Raw genomic sequence first — 22,317 nt, forward strand, 5'->3', positions numbered from 1 at the left:
CTTCAGCAGATAAATTTTGAGGGGAGATACAAGTCAGTCCAAAACACTGTCCTAAAATGAATTCTTCATCTTCTCCTACCTCTGTCCCTCAGACCTGCTTTTCCTCTCTTACTCTTTTCTCTCACCTTCTATATCCCAGATATACTATTTATCTCTTGCTGTGTAACAAACTATCCCAGAACTTAACATCTTGATGTAGTAAACACTTAATATCTCACTCAATTTCTGTGGGTGAGGAATCCAGCAACACCTTAGACCAGGTGGCTCTGGCTCAGAGTCTCTCATGTGGTTGCGGTCAAAATGTCGGCTAAGGGGGCGCCTGGGTGGCTCAGTGGGTTAAGCCGCTGCCTTCGGCTCAGGTCATGATCTCAGAGTCCTGGGATCGAGTCCCGCATTGGGCTCTCTGCTCAGCAGAGAGCCTGCTTCCCTCTCTCTCTCTCTGCCTGCTTCTCCATCTACTTGTGATTTCTCTCTGTCAAATAAATAAATAAAATCTTAAAAAAAAAAATCTTTAAAAATAAAAAATAAAGATTTATAAAAAAAAAAAAAAAAAAAAAAAATGTCGGCTAAGGATGTAGTCATCTGAAGGCCTGACTGGTTACTTAGTGGCCATTAGCAGGAGGCCTCAGCTCCTTATTAGCTATGACAAAAGGAATTAATTCCTCCAGAGACGGGCCTCTCCATTGAGCTGCTTGAGTGACCTCATGATGGGACAGCTAGCTTCCCCCAGATGGAGGAAACCAAAAGACTACCTGCCTTTTGTGACCGAGTTTTAGAAGTCACATGCTCCTCACTCACCGTATCCTACTCAATGGAGACAAGTTACTAAGCACAGCCCACACTCAGAAAGAACAATGAATTTCCTCTTTAAAAGAGGAGTATCAGATGATTTGTGGACATAGATTAAAGTCTTCCGAACATCTCTCATAGCCACTCAACTTCCATACGTTCTTAGACCACTACACCGGCCTCCTAAATGGCCTCCTCTCATTCCTTTCAGTGTTACTAAAACCGGCTATAATCACGTGAGCCCCACTGGCTCCCTCGAACCTGTGGAAGAAAGCCCATGTTCCACAGCGTGATCAAAGCTCTCCATAACTTTGCTGGAAACTTTTTTTAAATTTAACTTTAAGTTTTATCCTATTATCTCCCGGTAAACAATCCATATACATTCTGACCTCCGTGCTTTTGATTATCTCTTTACTCTTTCCACCTGGGATTGTCATAGCTGTTCCAAATCATTCCCTTGTCCTGTATCCAGGCCCGGTGACCTTGCAGTTCCACGAGAGGGAGAACATACTTCTCGGCCCTCTGACTTTGGACTCAGTTCTGTGCTTTACTCTGGTCTGGAGGATGTTAGTTGTGACGGACTAGTCGGACGTACTCTCTCACACGCCTGCCATGGCTGTGAGAACAGCTGTCTTTGTGTAGCTCCTGCCCTTTCAGCCTGGGCTCTAGAAAGGACACAGGCATGTACACACACACACACACACACACATATGCATGCACACATATGCATGCACACACACACATACCTGCATCATGGATCCAAGCCCCAGTGGAGCCCAGCCTAGATCAGCTGACTTATAGAGAACATATAGTTGTATAAGAACAAATGATTGTCTTAACAAGCCCCTTCATTTTGAGGTGGTTTGTTACACAGCACAATTGTGGCAACAGCTAACCTCATCTGCTCTACTTCCCTCCTTTCTTTGCTGGGGAAAATCCCACTCACCCTTCAAACTTCGGCTCAGGAGACACCTCCTCTATGAAGCCTTCCCCAGCCTTTACAAGGAAAACTAATGGCTCCTTCCTCTGAAATCTTATGTTTTATTGGCATTTTATTACAGAAGCTGTTTCTTTTTGCTTTGTACTTTCCAATTGCTAATGAATTTGTAAGTTTGTTGAAAGCAGGTGCCCCATCCTGTCCTTTATGTGATCTTCTGAACATCGAGCATGTGGTAGCCTCCCAAGAAATGTTCAATGACTAGATGAATGAATAAAAATGGTAGATAACTTACTACTCAATTAGGAGATATGAAATACACACATTGGAAGTTTTCAGAGTCAATCACAATGGACCAGGATACTCCAGAGTTAGTAAGTAAGGTGTTCATTGACTAGTAGCTTCTCAGTGAAGGTTTTATTTTAGTGGTTCATGAGTCCTTGGATGCAAGGAACAGATACTCACCCAACCTAGCTCCAAAAAAAAGGAGAGTTCATTGAAAATAAATGGCAGGGGGGATTATCAGAGAACCCAAAGTCAATAAACAAGGTAAGCCCAGCCTTGTAAGAGCTGAAAGCCATCAGGACTTGACACTACACAGATCACACAGTCCCTGTCCCCTGGCATCTCCAATCTCTCTGCCTCTGTCACTGTGGACCAGCTTTCTTACTTCCCCTACCCCCTTGCACACGAAGCATCAAGATCATGTTCAAATGGCTGTTTCCCATAGCTACCTGCCTTGGTCTCCTGGGGCCTCAGTTCCATATTCTCGGCAGGGGGATTGGATTGGACCAACTCGATTTAGGTAGATGGATTTAATCAGCTGAGGGCAAGATGGGTGGATTGACTGGGACAGCTTAGGCTCCCCTCTTCATCGGTGACCACAGATGGGAAACAGTTCTGAGAGAGTATGTGGGTAGACAGGCCCCTCCAACTTGCCCGCTAAATGGCTATTGCATCAGAAGGTCAAGACCATGTCTTAGAGGATGAGGATTAATAGCTTTTGTTTCGTGGGCATACTCAGCTGCCTTAAAGCTGCCTTAAAGTCTGAGATCGTCAGAACTTGTGTGGGCTGTAGAAGGAGAGCCTCACTGTCCCGTGGCCATCTTGCCTGATGCCTACAGTAGGCTGGCCTCCCGAGAGCACTCAGCACAGTGTCTGCCGGATGACAAGCGGTCCATCGGTGCTAGCTGTTAACGATCTGGAGTTGTGGCAAAAGGGCTGCGTTCCTGAAGATTTGGATCTGCGGACTCCTAGATTTGGATCTGCAGCACCGTCAGGCCCTGAGACTCAGGATGGAACAGGAGGCTAAAAGGACACAGCAACCCTTTCGGCCCTCTGTGCAGTGACCATCTTGCAGTTATCACAGTTTAGTTAACTTGATCCACCAACTGGAAGACAAGACATTCTCAGAGGCCACTGGTTAGAAGGAGATGGAAAACCTAGGGATCAGGCATGTAGATGAGGTTGTGGACTGTCTGTATTACTTCTTCAGAGGTGTGTAGGGCTCGGAGTCCCCGCCCCTGTGTGATCACGGTGATCTCCCCTCTCGGCTTGCTGATGAGAACCAAAGGGACCAGAACACAGCTACTCAGGAGTCATGCTATGGAGTTGGGAGGCTGTTTGACAGAAGAAGTGTTACAGAGGGGAGAGCTTTCCGGTGATTATCTGAGAGTGGGAATAGGGCTCAACAGGGGACAGGGAAGTGCCTACCCCAAGCAAATACAAAGATGGGGGCTTTCAGAGCACCCCAGAGACAAGACGAATGTGGGTCTGGATAGAGGGGACAGTTCTGCTATTTGAGCAAGCTGCTCTGGGCCTTGAAAAGGCACTGGGTTGGGCTAGCTCCTAAGCTTCGTTAAAGCTGACTGGGGGGAAAACGAAAGAACATTTGGCCTTGGGTCTGTCACGTTCACCGGTATGAGAGCCTCGCACGGAACCTGCCCCACGGTACTGACTGGAGGCTTTACCAGCTAGCATTCGTTCATTGATCCCTTTGTTTCTTGTTTCTTCATTTACTTGATGGTTTATTCATTTGTCTGTCCAATCGTTTGCGTATACATGCCTTACAGGTTTTTCCAACTTCAGGACCATTGATATTTTGAGCCAGATTGTTCTTTATGGTGGGAGACTGTCCTGTGATCTGTCGAGAATGCGGAGGATTCTGTGTTCTTTCTACCTGCTGGGTGCCTGGAGCAGACCTCCCCATGCAGGGGGCAGAGTCACCCCTGATGGAGAACCACTGTTATCGGGCTTCAGGAGTTTCACTGAGATTCCCCGACAATGATGATTTCAATCTGAAATCAAGAGGTACCCCTAGTGTTCATCTTTTCCATGGATAGAGGGAGCTGAGAAGAAGAACCATCTTAGACTGGGAGTGTATACCATGTAACTGAGGAGGAATTGGCAAGAAAGGAGTCAGAGCAAAGATATTCAAACTTTTTGGCCTTGTGCCCTTCTAAAATAATTTTGAAAAAATAAGCATCCCGCACACATATTCTTTACTTATTTTTTAGGCTAGTGCAGTATCATGCACAACATACTTTTTTAAAAATGGTTTTCTACAGCTTTATTATGATCTTTTTGACATATAACCTGTAATGGTTTAAGGTATATTGCGTGATGATTTGATACATATATATACTACGTAATTATGATTAGTTCACACCTCCATCCACTGACATAATCTGTTCTTGTGGTGCTAACATTTCCGGTCTATTCTTGTAACAACTTCCAAGTATATAATAGGGTGCCATTGCTTATGGGCACTACGTTGGATGTTTACTCCCCAGACCTCGTTCATCTTAGAGCTGGAAGTTTATACTCTTTGACCAGCATCTCCCCATTTCCCCTGCCCCCTCAAACCCTGGCAACCACTGTCCTACTCTCTATTTCGATGGGTTCGGCTTCTTTGGATTCCACATATAAGTGAGAACATATAGGATTTCTCTTTCTCCATCTGACTCCTCTCACTTAGCTTAATGCCCATTCATTATCCCTTCATCTGTCAATGGATTATTTCCATGTCTCAACTATTGTGAATGATGCTCCAGTGAACGTGCAGGGGCAGGTATCACTTTGAGATAGTGTTCTTATTTCCTTTGAATATATACCCCAAAGTAGAATTGTTGGGTCATACAGTAGCTATTTTTTTTTTTTTTTTTTTTAGCTGTTTGAGGTACCTCCATACTGTTCTCTAGAGTGGCTGTACCAGTCTGCTTTCCCACCAACGGTGCCTGGGATTTCCCTTTTCTCCGCAACCTCCCCAGACAGTGGTTGATGAGGATTTTCTGCCTGATTAGTCCATGTTCCTGAGATCACTGTTCCTCATTGCTAGACGGCAATAGGATTCAATATTGATTTTCTTTCCATTTTTTTCATTTTATAGCTATTTAGGAAGGACTCTGACATAAATAGGTGTATTGGACTAGAAGGAGGAGTGGAGTTTTGTTAGAGCAAATGTCACCTGACTTTTCCAAACTCGTTTCACCTTGCATGCTCCCCAAAGCACAGAATGATTGTCATTGAGAATTGTTTTACATGATGGTAAAATATACATCACACAATTTCCTGTTTTAGCTATTTTAAGTGCTCGGTTCAGTGAATTTAAGTACACGCCACCATCCCTCTCTACAAACCTTCCATTTTCCCGAACTGAAACTCTGCCCCGACTAAACACTGACTCTGCATTCCCCCCTGCCCCAGGCCATCCTGCTATAGACCACCTTTCCCCTTTCTGTCACTAGGAATTGGAGCACTGTAGGTTCCCTGGACAAGTAGGACCAGACAGTGTGTGTCCCTTTGTGGCTGGCTTATTTCCCTTAGCATCATGTCTTCAGGGTTCATCCGTGTTGGAATACGGAACAGGTGTCAGAACTTCTTTCTTTGTTCAGGCCGAGTACGAGTCCATTCTGCGTCTGTACTGTATTTTGTTTATTTATCGAGTGATGGGTTTTCCAGTCACTTCCACTGGTTGGCTCTTGTCAGTAAAGCTGCTTCCCACCTTTTTGCTGTCTCAACCAATAATAGCAGCTGCTTCTACCTCTGGGCTGTGGTGAATAACGAGACAAGAAATAGCCCTTTGAATCTCTGCTTTCAGTATTTTTGGGTTTATACCCGGAAATAGGATTGTTGGATCACAGGGTAGTTTTATTTTTAAATAAAATATTGTCTGCTGGGCTGGCTGCCTCCCGACTAGCAATGCCCAAGAGTTCCATTGAAAAACATGTTTAAATGATCCCTCAGCTGACAATACAACTCCGCCTTCCTTCAATTTTGTTGAAAGCAAAGAACTGGAGACCACCTACTTGCAAAGAGATGTGTTACCCACTTTTTTGACACTAGCACAGTATTTCAAATTGCCTCCTTGTTTGTTTTCCCCAGACGTATTGACATTCCCGGAGCAATGCACCAGAGTGAGAGTTGGGATGGGCGAAAGTTAGCCTTTCTTTGGTAAAGTGTGAGAAGTTTGGAGGCGACAGGAAAGGTAGACAAGCCAGACTGACTTGCTGTTCCCACCATGGATACTTTCTCAAGTGGATAGGTTTTAGGGGAAAAAAGTACATATTGAAATTGAGGACCTGGAACTTAGTTCTCTTAAAACTTCATCCAAAGTCTTCATGGATTCTCGGGAACATACAGACCCTGGTTCGAAGACCAATGGGACCTCTTCGGAGAAGGGACGGGTTGAACTGGAAGAACTTGGAGAGATGAGTAATATCATAAGTCAGTGCATCGGAATGGCCTGGGGTGGGGGAGCTTGTTGTGACACGGTTCGCTGGGCGCTACCCACGGCATTTCCAAGTCAGTAGGTCTAGGGCAGGGCCCAAGAGTTGGCATCATTCATAAGCTCCCAGGTGATGCTGCTGCTGTCCTGGGCCCCACACTGAGAAGGCCCCCCCCCTTAACATCAGTCAAGGGAACCATGGGCATCCATGCACAGACCTCCATAACTGGCTGATTCTTGCCTCGAGATTTCCCACACTGTACGTAGCAAATGAGCTTATCATTGACTTGCTGTTCCCACCATGGATACTTTCTCAAGTGGATAGGTCATTGACGGCTGCAGTGTTTGGACACTGCAGGGGAGAAATTCAGCTGGTGCTGTAACTTGTCACCCTGTCTTATACTCCCATCCCCCACCACAAGGCCTGTGGAGTTGGAATTAGTTAGGTCTTACTTCTCTAACATCCGTTGTAGATGCCTGATGACTATTTCTGGAACTGAATACTACGGATTGTCTTCCCACGAGAAGTTGTGATGGGTACATTTATTAAGTAGTGTTACCAACAGGAAAATGTAGACATTATTTCTTAGGGTCACAACGCGTATTGTTATCCTTTGGAGAGAAATTCAGATATAATCAAGATGTCACCCAAACCTAATACTAACCTTTAAGTAATAACACTATGTTCACTGTATCTCCTCTCATTTTCTGTGACCATGAGGCAAATGGGCCTACGTATTTAATGAGGGCATTATAAAAAGATCTTAAATCAATTGGTTTTGCGGATAGGTAAGGTACTATAGATTGCATAGGATAAAAATGAATCAAGCACGTATCCTACATTAAGAAGTTCCCAGTGTACTAGGAAAGAGCACATTTGAGCTGAAATGCCCCAGTAAAGTGCCCTAGGGTAGACAAGTAGGGGATTCTGGGATTTCACAGTACAGAAGTGTTACTTTCAAATCAGATTTTGGAGAAGGTGGAATGCTCAGGGAAATTCCTGTGTGGGCAATGACCCTGGTGGCAGGCCACGGAGGACAGGCAGGAGCTGACGCTGGAGAAGGACTGGTAAGGAGTGGTGGCAGAGAATTTCAGGCTGAGGGGATGAGGAACAAAAGCTCAAAGCCACTAAGGCAGGAAATCCTGAGAGCTAGAGAAGAGCTTCTGCACGACTGGGGGCCACACAGCCCATGAAATGAGCGGGGACCACAGATGGGACCAGATCATGGCAGGCCTTGGATGACAGACCAGCTGAGGAATTTGAACTTTCTTCTGTAATCGGTGGGCAACCAGGGATGGGTTTTTAGCAAGAAGTGGAACGATCAGAGATGCACTCGAGGAAGATTCATTGGAAAGGAATGTGTAGGACTGATGAGAAAGAGCAGAGCCCAGAGGCAGACAGAGACCAACAGCAGCAGTCTAAAGGGGACAGGGAGAAGAGTGCAGATGCTGCATGGGTAGCGCCAACAAAGCTTTGTAAGTGGCTGGTGCGAGACGCGGAGGGAAGAGGAGTCAGACGTAATGCTGAGGTTTCAGGCCTCAGGGTAATGGCAGAGATGGCGACTAGTAGAGGGACAGGGTTTGGTGAGGGCATGGATGGATCTGCTGGTCTGAGGGTCCTAGGACACCACCCTTTTGGATGCCCGACAGGCAGTTAGACAGAGGTGAGGCCCGGGAGAGATACCAAAGTCGCAGATGGAGCCGTCTGACTTCCTCCTATGGAGATGATGCGCGAAGGGCTGTTACAAGATGGAGAGCAGGCTGGGACTGCCATGGGCGGCACGGTAGACAGGGGAGATGTGGGCACGAGAGTCCAGCACCGACCTCGGGACACGCGTCGTACCACTCCCGTCAGTCCCCATGTTTTTGCTGGTGTGTCCACTTCAAGCTCGGTCAAGCTCACAGCCGCGCAGGGAGAGAAGGAGGACCCGAGGTGGTGACCAGAAGGGAGTGACAGAGAGGGGATATTGCCTGCGTGAGAGGCTCCAGGAAGGTGGCGTCCATCCAAAGTTGGTTGGCTTTGGCGATGACGTCTCAAGCCATCTCCACACAGTACACAAACCTCTGAGGTGACCCGTCCCTCCCCCATCCCCCGCCCCCCCCCGCCCCCCGCAGCGATCCCTGCCTCCGATTATTGGCGCTTTGGTGTGACCCCTGCCCTTTTAGCGTGGACTGGGCCTGGCCACCTGTTTCCCACAGGATGCATTCCACCCACCAGAATGCAGCAAAAGTGATAGATCTTGCTTCTAAGATGAAGTTTAAAAAGACTGCGACTTCCACGCGACTCACATAGTCTCTGGCTCTCTCCCTTGCTCACTCTCACAAATGCATGTGAGAGGAGAGACACCCGCGGAGAGGCCCCCGCAGCCGGGGACTGGGGCTGGCCTCTGGCCGGCAAGCAATGGCCTTCCGTCCAGCTGCCCCTGAAGAATTGAATCCTGCCAACAAGTACATGACGGGGCTTGGGAAGGAATCGTTACCCAGCCCAGCTCTGAAAAGAGCATGATCCCGGCCGACGTCTTGATTGTAGCCCTTGAGAGACCCTGAGCCAGGAGCGCCCGCCCCAGACATCCAACTCCCGGACCCACAAAGAGTGGGTGGTAACAAAGGTGTGCTGTCTTAAGTCACTACGTTTGAGGGTAATTTGCACGGCAAGCAATAGATAACTCACACACTGAGGGTAGGAGCCAAATCACTAGGGTTTAAGGAGTACCTCTTATAAAGAAACGCAGGCAGGGGGGCGCCTGGGTGGCTCAGTCGGTTAAGCATCTGCCTTCGGCTCAGTTCATGATCCCAGGGTCCTGGGATCGAGTCCCGCAGCGGGCTCTCTGCTCAGCGGGGAGCCTGCTTCCTCCTCTCTCTCGGCCTGCCTCTCTGCCTACTTCTCTGCCTACCTGTGATCTCTGTCAAATAAATAAATAAAATCTTTAAAAAAAAATCACCCCAAGCTGATTTTCAAATGGCTATAATAAATTAAGATATTATTTAGAGCTATTAAGGTTACATAGAATTCCTGTAGCCTCAGGGCCATTTGAAGTGCCATTACTTAAACATTGGGAGATTTACGCATCTTTCTCGGGTTAGTTCTTGCTGAGAACCTACAAAATAATCATCACCACCCCCATACTTGGGTATTGTGGTACACCTGACAACAGGCTTCTCTTGCGTGATCCCGGGAATGCTTGCTGCCTGTGGAGCAGGCGTGGCAGGACAAAAGAAGCAAGCCCCGTGGACACTACTGTCTTTCTACCTTTGGACCTTGCTGGGTGAAGGCACGTGGACTGCACAGCGGGCTGTGTCGTTGCGGTGGGGAGAGAGGCGGCCTGGGGAGCCGGGACACATCCTTACAAGCGCACGTATTGAAAGCTGCTTCTTGCCAGGCTCAGGAGCGCTGAGCTCCACTTGATTAAACAGTTCTCCCACCCCCCGCCCCCTCCCCTGCCCACTCCCACCCCAACCCCTCCCCTGTGCACCCCCCCCCTCCGCCTGCCAGCACAGCTGTTGCTCTTAGCAAAGCACTGACATTAACCGGCACTTGATCATTTTTATGGGCACAACACTTGATACCAGCAGTATCTCTGCCAGCTTTGGAAAGAAAACTCTCAAGATCTCTGCGTTTGGGCAACATCTGCAAAGGGCTACTAGAGGGCTGACCTGTTCGCGGGCACACTCTGGCCTGTTCCTTTAGAGCCCGATTTGTGCAGGCTCCCTCATTGTCCCAGTCAATCGGCCAATGTGATGCCCCGGGCAGCCAGGCCCCTCACCCGTCCCGGCCCCACCTGCTGCGCTCCACGCGGGCACTGCCAGTGGGAATCCACTTGAGGGGGCAAAAAAGCCTAAATGTGGCACCTTATCCAGTGGTATCGGAAGGCCAGTGCCACCCTCACAAATGTGCTTGAATTCGCATCCTCTCGACAGTTGTGCCACGCTAGGGGTAGAGAAGCCAACCAAACAGGTGTTTATTTGTACCCTGTCGGTCCCTGGGAGACATGTTTCCTTTCCCTGAAGGTGATGGTGGTGGGAAAATGCACGTAGTGGTTTCGTTTGGTTTTCTCTTCCATGCATTTTGACCTTTTCGTGGTTAGAAAAATGACCTTTCCATGCATTTTGTCCACTCAGTGCCAAGGTTTCTAAAATGCCGCTTATGAAGACAGGCTCCTCCCCAACATCCTCCCCGCCCCGCCAATTTGGCCTTTTCCGATCTGCGATAGATAACTCATGATTGACTTAAAAATGATTTCTGTCTTCTGGGTAAGGAGAGAGATTTGCCCCCACCCCAGATTATGCACAGAGGCAGGAAGACAGTGAAAATGCCTGGGGTTTCATTCATGAGGGCATGACTAATTCAACACTATTATGTTTGTTTACACGGGTGGCTCCTCCCAGCTTCTGTTTCAGTTTTGAGTATTGTCATAGTTTATTTATGTGCTGTTTAACGGAGACATCCGTAGAGTACATATTCTGCACCAGCCGCTCTTCTGAGCCCTCTACCGTGATGAACTCATTGGCGCTTCCCAAAAGGCGGGCACCATTATCGTCATTATTCCTATTGCAGAGACGAAGAAACTGGGGCACAGAGAGGTTAAGGAACTTGTCCGGAGTGACACAGCTAAGGAACGGTGGAGCTGAGATTTGTCCCCAGACACCCCATGCTTACTGCCTTCTGCTGTCTCTGTGAGTCGCTCCATTACTCTTGCTTCTAAAGGTTTACAAAGTGCTATTTTAAGTCACCCCAAACTGCCAACTACAGACTGCGCCAGAGCCCTGAGTAAACAGAAATGATGTCAGCACAATCCATTCCGGGTAAATGACTTTCAGCCCAAGGTGGGGCCTCTCAGGGGCTGGGGAGAGGTTGCCTGTGAGCCTCGGGCACCGTGGGCACCTTCTCTTTTATCCTGTGAAATTTACCCATCCTTTGGACCTAGTTCAAATGTCCCCTCGTTTGAGACACAGCCCCCGAAAGGCAGGAAGCAGGGCAGATTTATGGTGGGTGTGCCAGAGAGCAGTCTGGGAGAATCCTCCGGGGGGAACTGTGCCCTGGGCTGGGCTCTGACCAGCAACCAGCGATCTGGGAAACATTTCTAGAGTACTTACTATATAAATGCGCTAGCTTCCTATAAACTATAGGTTTTCTTATCATCTCTGTTTAGTGTGTGTGTGTGTGTGTGTGTGTGTATGTGTGTGGTTTGTTGTTGTTATTTTTTTTTACTGTAGCATTATATTAGTCCCAGTCTTACTATCTCTGTTTTACAAATGAGGAGTCAGGGGTTAAGTAACTAACCCAAGATCACACATCCGGTAAGTGGTAGAGCCAGTATTCATACACATACGCGTGCACACATGCACACACACACACACACACACAGGCAGTTTGGCTTCCATTACCATGCACTGAACCACCGCACGATAGTACATGTGTGGGAAAGCCAGAGCCACTGCAAGAGCTACAGCAAATATTAGAAGGGAGTCTCGAGAACCAACGGTGACCTAGGCCTCTGGGCAGAACCGCGTGTCCTGCTTGCCAGGACTTTCACAGCTGTGTACTGCTGTAGTTCTCCTGGCCAGGTGGGCCTGGGCTTATCAGCATGGTCTCCTGAAGGTTGAGAGTTCTTCGGGACAAGAAAACAATTTCTCTGAGTATTTACCCTTTTCACCTGAAAGTTTTTTTTAGAGCATTCATTCATTCAGTAACTCTGCCATATGCCAGATCCTACCCAAGCTCTGGAACGGCAGTAGCAAATATGAGCAAATCTCCTGCTTTGGGGTTTTTGTGCTGGATGTTTCTATTTTGTTCCCACTGTAAATTCTGTACCATTTTTGTCATCCCAATTTTATCCCATCTCTAAATGCACCAGAACATAGTAATCCTCTGAACAGGGGTGCCTGGGTGGCTCGGTCAGTGAAGTGTCTGACTCTTGATTTCTGCCCAGGTTATGATCTCAGGGTTGGGAGATCGAGCCCTTCATCGGGATCACACACTGGGCGTGGAGCCTGCTTAAGGTTCTCTCTCTCCCTCACCCTCTGCCCCTCCCCCCTCTAAAAATTAATAATCTTATGGACGAGTCAAATAAATGCACATAGTTTTAATGAGATGCAGCTTGGTGCAAGCAGACGGTATGGGCCCTTGGATTTCATTTCAGCCCTGACTCTGAGAATGTGGCAAGTCCCTTGTGCTCCAGGAGGCGATTTGTCTTCTAGCTCTAGCATCATCTTATTCTGAGTAGCCTTACTTTACCCAGCTCTGCCACAGGAATAATAATGCCTTGGCCCCTTTCTCTGCTCCAGTGTCTGTCAAGTGCTGAAGCAGGTGTGAGCCCCTGTAAGCGGGGGTGGGGATTTCAGTGTCTGTGTTTGGGCACGCTTTTCCTCATTTCCTAGAATCCACACTTCAGAGAACTTCAGACTCACAGAAAAGCTACAAGTATCGATAGGTTTTTCTACTCTGAGGCCTTTGATAGCCAGCTGTCCACCTGATGCCCCGTCACCCCCGAATGCTTGGGTGTGTTTCCTGCAAAGAAGGACGCTCTCCTACCTCACCCCAATATAAACAGTAAAAGCGCGATGTTGACGCTGACACGTTGCTACCATCTGAGCTTCCAAATCCCTTCGGGTTTCTCCAGATACCCCAGTAATGTCCTTCAGAGCACAACAGATCCAAATCCGGGATCACAGGGTACATTTTAATTTTCCCGTCTTCTCAGGCTCCTTAGGTCTGGACTGTGCCTCGGTCTTCTCCTTGCTTTTTATGATCTTGATGTTTTGAAGGGTAGAGGGCCATGTCTGCCATAGAGTGACCCTTAATTTAGGTTTGTCTGATGTTCCCTTGTGATTTGGTTCAAATTATGCATCTTCTGCAGAAACAGCACAGAAGCGATGCTATGTTCTCGTTGCATCCTATCAGGTGGCCCATGATTTCAATTTGTCCCATTACTAATGATGTTCACTTTGATCACTTCATTAAGGTGGCAGAATCTGCCAGCCTTCGCCACTGGAAAGTTATTCCCTTTGTAATTAATAAGTATTCTGTGGGGAGGGGAGGTACTCTGAGACTATGTCAATATCCCCTTCCTCATAAAACTTTCACCCATTAATTTTAGCATCCATTGATGTTTCTTGGCCAAATTAATTATTACTATGATGGTTGCCAAATGGTGATTTTCTAATTCAATCACCCCTTAAACATTTATTAGTCAGTTTTCTTTTTTCTGTAAGGGAAAAGCTTTTCCTTTTCCCCATTTATTTATTTATTTACTTACTTAAATAGGGACCTGTGGGCTCCTTTGTTTCAGTAAGGTGTTACAAATCTTTCTTCCCTGGCTATTCTCGAACCTCTGATGCAATTCAACATTTCTCCCCTCACCAGAATGTGGGGCACAGAGCAGTGGAAATATTAAGCCTACCCTCAGAGACCTTGTCCATTTCTCCAAGCCCCCGAGCCCCACTGCACAAAGTGTACCATACCATCAGCATTTTCTAGAAGGCAATAACGACTAAATTCATGGAGAGTATAGACTGTCGGCCAAGTTATTTACCTGTGTTATTTGATTTTGCCAATAATTTGTTTCTGCGAGGTAGATGCTACCATCAGCTACAATTTTTTATTTGTTTCCTGGGCCAAACTGTCGGTTTCTTCTCCAATCCATCCTTGGAGTGCAGTTTTCGGAAATCATTCACGGGGACTGAGTGGGTTGGATAAGCCTGTGTGCTGGATAAAAACAGAGATTGTGCAATTCCAGGTGTGAGAAGTCAGCAGACTTTGGAGACACTAGATTCAATGACAAAATAGGAAGGAAAAAAAAAATATTCCAACCCTTTCCCCACCCCTAATGTTAGCTTTAACACCCAACATTTTTGGTCTTGGAGGGAAACTTTGCAGCAAATGTTCCTGTCAGAGCGGAGCATGCACAGGGCCATGACCATCTCCACCAGTTTCCCTACTGGTCTCCGAGGCCAGGCTGCTCAGAGTATAAGCCCCCAATGATTGTACACCTTGCACTTCTTGTTGAAAGTCTGAGAAGGTAAGTCCAACCGTTGGCAGGACTTCGCTGAATGTGATTGTGCAAGACGAGCTTGGCAACCTCTTCTCCCCCCCCCCCATTCATTTATTCATCAAATATTTACTGAGCATCATGGGTCCGGGTGATGCATAACAAGGTGAATAAAATCATTCAGAGTGGCGTGTTGGAGGAGTGAAACGAGCAACCAGAATTCCACGAGCAATCAGTGCTAAGGGAACATAAGGACAATCCTTCATTCAGTGGCTCTTAAAACTCTGTGATTACAAAATATTCCACTATAGTTTTGTATTCCTGTACTTGTTGGTACATTCAGTGAATGGCTATTTACTGACGATGCCATCCATGTGGGGCACCAGAAGCAGGAAGAAGGACAGACGCCTTCAAAGAACTCGCTGTCCAGGCCAGGAAATTGCCAAGCGGTAGGACAATGACAGTCCCGAGTGGGAGAAACACAGGCTTCTGGAAGCACGGGGCTGGGGCTCTCACCTAGTCTGGGTGAGAATTAGGGAGGGTGAAGAAGGCTCTGAAGGCTCTTGGGACGGAGTGACCTTGAAGCTCTGAGGGGAAACCAGCCAAATAAAAGGGTAGTTGGGTTTTCACAAGGCCCAGGAGGCCTAGAGAGTGAGACTGCAGGAAGAGGAGGGGCTCAGGGAAGATCCAGCCCCCGGGTCACGGGTGTACCCTACTCATGGACACTGTGCGCGGCCGGAGGAAGGGAATCTCCTGACATCAAATTTGGAAGAGCAGGATAAGGGGAGAGGAGATTTATTTATTTATTTGCAAGAGAGACAGAAAGAGAGCATGCCCAAAAGTGGGGCGAGGGGCAGAGGGAGAGAATCCCAAGCAGACTCCTTTCTGAGCGCGGAGCCTAACCAAGGCCTTGATCCCACGCCTTATGAGATCATGACCTGAGCCGAAACCAAGAGTCGGATGCTTAACCAACTGCACCACCCACGCACCCCTTAAGTGGATATTTTAAACTGTCTCTCCAAACACAAACACACACACACACTTTGCCAAGCTTACTTATATCTGTGTTGATACTGTTGACACACCCCTGTGCAACTTTCCAGGGACAGCCCCTGGCCAGGCCTCCAGCTGGTGACCACATTAGTCATGGCCTTGGCAGCCACCCCAAAAGCTAAAACCACAAAATGCATGGCTTAGGGCAATTCACTAGAAATACTGCTTTATTTTATTGCATTTAAAATACGTTTAGAGGCCTGGAAAGAAACACAGGCATCAGTCTGGACCTGCTCCTAGCTCAGCCACTGGGTCCTCCAGCCTGCTGCGGCCGGCGGCCCAGAGTGGTCTTTCCTAGTGAGCCGACCCACGGCCCCAGCGCTTTGCTGCCCAGTTGCACGGGGAGTGGCAGAAGGAAGAGTCTGGAGCGGGAGGTGAGCCGCCTGGCCAGAATGCCATCTCAGGAGCACCAGCTGGAGCACCAGCTGCAGCCCGCATGAACTCCAGTGCTATCTTAAGCAAGTACGTAGGCAGACCTGGAGGATCCTGGCCTGACTACTTTTAACCTTTGTGACCTTGGGAGTGTGTCAGGGCCTGTCAGAGCTTCAGCTGCCTCTTCAAAAAATGGGAATAAGGCGACCTTGAAGGGCTTGAGGAACGGTCAAACAAGATGACAGCTCTAAAAGCAATCTTGGGGACGCCTGGGTGGCTCAGTTGGTTAAGCAGCTGCCTTCGGCTCGGGTCATGATCCCAGCGTCCTGGGATCGAGTCCCACATCGGGCTCCTTGCTCAGCGGGGAGCCTGCTTCTCCCTCTGCCTCTGCCTGCCATTCTGTCTGCCTGTGCTTGCTCTCTCCCTCTCTCTGATAAATAAATAAAATCTTTAAAAAAAAATAAAAAAAAATAAAAGCAATCTTGGACCGGGAAGTATCAGTGCTTCTGTGGTCATTCTTCCCTCTGCCCAAAGGACAGGCCTGCGGAGAGCCAGCTGGTTCCTTCCTCAAGGTGAAAATGGCCGCCGGCGTCGCTGAAGGGAGAGAGAGTATGCCAGGGCCCTTGTCAGACGACAGGCTTGCCGGGCAGGACAGGGCAACCAGCAAAGCAGGCTTCAGGACCACAGTCTCATGGTGGCCTTATTTGGAAGGTGGCCTTATTTGGAAGGTTTCCTTCCGTGGGTCCTCCACTTTGATGTTCCCAGGCTGCCCTCCGAGATTGCCCAACTGTCCGGGACACCCAGTGCCTGGAGACAGCCCCCCTGGGCTCAGTACTCAGGGCCACCCTCCTCCCAGAAGGCAGCACACAGTGAGGATTGGGATCTGCTTTTAGTCTCATTCCAGCCCCATCGGGAAGAACAATTACAAATAACCCTATTTGACCCCATTTTACAGATGAAGCAGTTGGAACCTGGAGAGGTTCACAGATGTGCTCCAAGCCACTAGGCTTGTTCTACAGAAAAGAACCACGGGCCCCAACTAGATGCCTTCCCTCAGAGCACACTTTCTAGGGAGGGTGAAAACAAATTAACTTGCAAACAAATTCATTAACAAGTTAATTTTCCCATAAAGGGAGATGTTAGAAAGACAATAGAAGAAGAAAGACCTTTGAGGAGGAGGCTGTTGAACTGAAAGCCTCTGATTGACAGAGGAGGAAGTTTCCAGGTAGAGGAACACACAGGCCCTAAGGCTACCGGGCTAGAAGCAGGCGGACTCATCATCAAAGGAAGTCCTTCTGATGGGAGAGGACGTGGCTCAGAATGGAGCCCCCAGGACTGGAGAGGGAGCCTTGTGGGTGGGCTCTGGACCCACTGATCGGTGGGTGTCGGGGTGGTGTAGAGCCTGGAATCAAGGGCGTGAGGAGGGCGGGGCTGGTACTGGGAAGGAGAAATCTGGGGAGGGGGGAGGTTGGCGCGCCAGGGCGGGGAGTGGTGTGGAGAGCTTGAGCTCTGCGTGGGCCACGTTAAACGTGACATGTCCGATGGAGGAATTAGATCACAGACGCCAACAGCTGAAGCTGACCAGGAGGCTGCTGGTAGCAACTCAGGGCTCCAAAGGAGCATCTTAACCAGGGCCCATGGGTGCGGTTGAAGGGGTCTGTAGACCCCCTGAAATTCTGTCTCCACATGTACCTCCTCTTGAATTCTTCTGAGATGTCGATTAAAATGCTCCATTTAAAACACCCAGACTTGATCTCGGAAAAAAATAACAGGTGCACGCATCGTCACTTACACAGCCCATCTGGGGCTTCCGGCCCTAGCATAGCCTCCGCCCTCATGCTCGGGGCTCTCCGCAGAGCCTCACCCCTGCAAGGCAGTGTCCACCTCCGAGCCCTTGCTCCTGCCGCTCCTTCCACCTGGAAGGACACCCCTGTATCCCTTGCCCCCTGTCGATTAGCTACTCTCTGACTCTACCCTTTATCTCTGCCTTTCCCTGCGTGGAGCTGTACACCAGGTCCATGCCCTCCTTGAGCTTATGAGAAGCCCCTTGAAGAAGGGCAGGCTATCAGAAATCTGGTCTAGTCCTCAGCGATGGCGGAACATGGGGAGGAGCTCCTGGAAGCCCTGGCATTTGCCTGTAGAGCCAAGAGAGAGACACAGAGAGAGAAGTCAGTGGCTGGGGGCGGGTGGGGGAATGGAGAAGGGAAGGAAAGTGTCTGCGGGTCCGGGGAAGATGGAGGGTTTCAAGACCCCGGGTGGGGAACCATGGAGTATAGGGGAACTCCTGAGGAGAGGGCCCTGTAGGCCAGGCAAAGGTGCAGCGGGCAGACCTGGAGAGGTTTTCAGTGGGACTTGATCAGATATGCATTGGAGAAAGGTCACTGACAGCTGGTTGGGAGTGGAGAGCAGGCGGCCGAGCTTCCGCCATCGTCTCCGGGCGAGCAGCTGGCGTGTTGGGTTCAGCTTGGTGAGCAGGAGGACCCACTTACCCACTCTCTACCTTTAGCCTGTGGAAACCACAGTCACTTCCAGCAACAGAAGCTGGCTTCTCTTCCTCTCCCCAGAGACAAGAGTCATCCTTCCTTGACCGTAGGCCATGTGGAACATGGGACAGAGAAGGGACCATGGCCCTGCTCCAGAGAAAGACATCTTTGGACAACACCGTTCTTCCTGTTCTGTACCCTGACGTTCTGAACTGCTTGGGAAGCACTTACCGCCGTCCGCCATGAGCGGTGCGGCTTGCAAGTCCCACTGTTGCCTTCTTGGGACCCACTGCTGTCAGCCTGGTGGGAAACAGAGAACCGTGATGTTTATGGAGTTGGGGGGAGGGGGAACCCACAGAGAGCAAGAGCTTGGATGTTCTCGAGTTGCCATACAGGACTGGGAGGTATAGGAAAAATGTAGCATTTTTTTTTTCAAGATTTCATTCATTTATTTGACAGACAGAGATCACAAGTAGGCAGAGAGGCAGGCAGAGAGAGAGAAGAGGAAGCAGGCTCCCTGCTGAGCTGAGAGCCCGACGCGGGGCTCCATCCCAGGACCCTGGGATCATGACCCGAGCTAAAGGCAGAGGCCCTAACCCACTGAGCCACCCAGGCGCCCCAAAAATGTAGCATTTGATTCTGATAATTAACTGGTGGAGTCGTAATAGGGGTGAGTTTAGAGACAATAATGCATGCAGAGTCTCTTCTGTGGTCTCCTGGGCTCTAAGGTCTGTCTGTCTGTGTCCAAAGGTCGGTGGCACTGGCCGAGAAATTTGCTCGGGACATTTGGGAAATGCTCCCTGCTCCGCGGAATCCCATCAGGTCTGAATGCAGGCTCAAGAGTCAGACTATCTGAGTTCAGAATGTGCCACTGCCACTAGGCTCTGGGACATTGGGCAACTCAAATTCTCTGAGCCTCTGTTTACCCACTTGAAAATCGGTATGTTAATATCACCAGCTTCACGGGACTAGTGTGCGGGTCAAATGGGGTACCATACGCCAAGGACCTGGTGCCTCCTGTTAATGGTTGGAAGTTCTTGAATGCTTACTCGTACCTGTCCCTAAAGCATCTGGCAAGTCCTTCCCCACCCCCAATCATTCCTTATCTTACTTCTTATTTCTATAAATGCACACTTTTAAAGACTTCCTTAAATTCACTGGAATAAAAAGTCTCAAATAAGATTAGTCTGAAAACCCACATTTGGAGCTATGAAGTCATTGATTTGTTTCCTGATATGATTGATTTTGCTCAGGAGTCCATATCTGCATAAAAAAAAGCCTAACGGAAACAGACCAGATTTTAAAGTTTCCATCATCATGCAGAAAGGGAGTAAATGGTTTTAAAAAAAAAAAAAATCAGTGCCATCTGCCCTGAGACCATCCCCGATGGTCAATGGTCGTGTCTGAGCAAAGAGGTGATGGCTGTTCTTTTTTCAACACATCTCCACTTTCCAACGTCCCTTTAAGGAGTCTATGTTACTTATACACATTTTTAAGACTCGCAATTAAAACGAAGAGAAAAACAGTACAAGTGTCGTTCCAGACTTGTGTGAACATTCAGAGCAATGCAAAATAAGCTAGTTACAGCTTCAAAAAATTAACTAGTTTAATTCATGCTGTTTGTTCACCGAGAGTTAATTTAATATACTTATCCTAGAAAATAATGCATTATTCAGTTTAATCAATATTCATTTGTTCTTTGCATAATCATATTTGCAAAGGCATTTATTAATAATGTGCCTGCAGACTCACAGCGAAAAGCCAGGCTATAAGTAGAGGAAAATTTTTGAAATAGAAGAAAAACAACGAATTTACCAACATTAGACAAATGATTGATTCTAATATAATATGTCGCAGGTTCCCATTTAAAATGCAGCCAGGAATCTTCTGCGTATGTGTTTTCACTGGGAAGCAGCAGCAGAGACACTGTCAATTAATGAATATCGTGTTAATTCAGAAAGAAATTAAACCTGGGTTATTATCAAATAGTTGGCATATTGGTGCATGTAATGTTGGCTCTTTCTCCATAACCTCAATTGACTGGAACAGTCGATGCTCTGGGTATTTGCAAATGTTTCTTCTTGCGTAGCTGACAAATACATATTTTTCCCTTCTAATCTGGATGCTTTGCATTATGTATACCCAGATAAAGCTCACGTTAGGTTTTGAAAACATTCGGACTTGAGAAATGTCACCTTTTACAAATAAAGAGGTTTCCTCTGAAGAAGTCCTGTTTGCATTGTCGACCTTTTCTTTGAGGATAGCGTTTGGGTTGTGATTATCATTGCTCATTGATTGATTTTGATGTAATTTTTTCAGAGTTCAGACTTTCAAGAAGCAAATGGGAGAACGGGCTGAAAGGACCGCTGACCAGCCTCCCTGCCGTATGCAGGACAATGCACCCGGCAGAGCAATGGGTAACGTTACACTGGCGCCTTCATTTCCATTTTATTGGCTCAATATAATTTTTTAAAGCTGAAATATAGTTATTGATATATGTTTTAAACGGAACAACCTATTAAAAGCTCTTTTCCACTATGTTGGAAACTTCCAAGAAAAATATAGCCTGGGGACAGAGGTTGGGGGAGGTGTTAACACTAAATCGAGTTATATACATTGTGTACACTAGCAATCAGAGGAGCCCTGAAGAATTTTACAGGGTACTTTCTGCAACATGCAACATTCTGCTCTTCTAAGAAGTGTCTAAAGCCTTAAACTCCATTATTATTCAGAAATAGCTGTACGGAAAAGGTGTCTGCTGGTAAGATGATCCCCCACACGTGGGGGGGCAGGGTGGAGAGAAAAAATAATTAAGAAAAATTTAAAGATTTTATTTATTTATTTGACACACACAGAGAGAGAGAGAGAGAGAGAGAGAGAGAGAGATCACAAGATCACAAGTAGGCAGAGAGGCAGGCAGAGAGAGAGGGAGAAGCAGGCTCCCCGCTGAGCAGAGAGCCTGATGTGGGGCTTGATCCCAGGACCCTGAGATCATGACCTGAGCTGAAGGCAAGAGGCTTAACCCACTGAGCCACCCAGGCGCCCCAGGAAAAATTTAATTGCCAGAATGGTCATGGGTAGCTTCCAAATGAGTGGCTCTCACTTACATATACTCCTTGGGCAGAATATTAGACCTACCAAAGGAGCAAAGTATGGTGATGACCCTTGAGCCAGCATTTGATGCTCCAACTGTTTGGAAAGATAAGGTGTATTCTCCCTACTGAGCTTAAAAGGGCATTGAGCAAGCACAGCAACTACTGGCCGCCTTGAACGAGGCAATGACATACAGTTGATTTCCTATAAGATAAACCCCGTTCCAGAAGGGGCAGCTAAATGTTTGAGTCTTCAAAGGAAATATTTACCCAGGGAGAGTTGAGCAATGCAATATGTTTAACAACATCTGTCTATTGAAACAGTGTTTCTAAGCATTTAGTGTAAAAGTTCAAGTTATCTTCAGATGTGTGATTTTTGAAGTCTGGTTGCATTGTTTTTTTATTGTGGGAAAAACCCCCACCTTCTTATATTCTCAAATGTGATTTGTATTACTTCTTAGTGGGCAGAGAATCCTCATGAAAACCGCTGTAACTTTATAGTTGGGGTTGGTGAAGGCAGTCTGGTTTAATTTGCAAAACCAGACCTCAGAGCCAGCATTGCTGGAAGATATCAGCTTTGGAAAGGCAAGGGCTTCTGCGCGTGAAAGTGGCCGGCTCCCAGCAGCTTCACCGGCTCACGGAAGGCTTCGACTGGGCCACGCCTGAGTTCGCCGTAGTCAATGCCCGATCGATCCTTTCTATGGGTTGGCAAGAAGACAATGATTTACCAAAACCTGAAGATCATATTCACATCTAGACACAGAGACAAGCTTTCTTTAATGCGCCCAAGAAAAAATGCTTCGGGCTCTCTGATTCTGTATCAAGTTCAGGGGCTTCTTGGTTTGCAATTTTTAGAAATGACCCTTGGCATTGGCTG

This window comes from Mustela lutreola, chromosome X (genome assembly GCF_030435805.1).
Source record: "Mustela lutreola isolate mMusLut2 chromosome X, mMusLut2.pri, whole genome shotgun sequence".
In the NCBI taxonomy this organism is placed as follows: Eukaryota; Metazoa; Chordata; class Mammalia; order Carnivora; family Mustelidae; genus Mustela; species Mustela lutreola.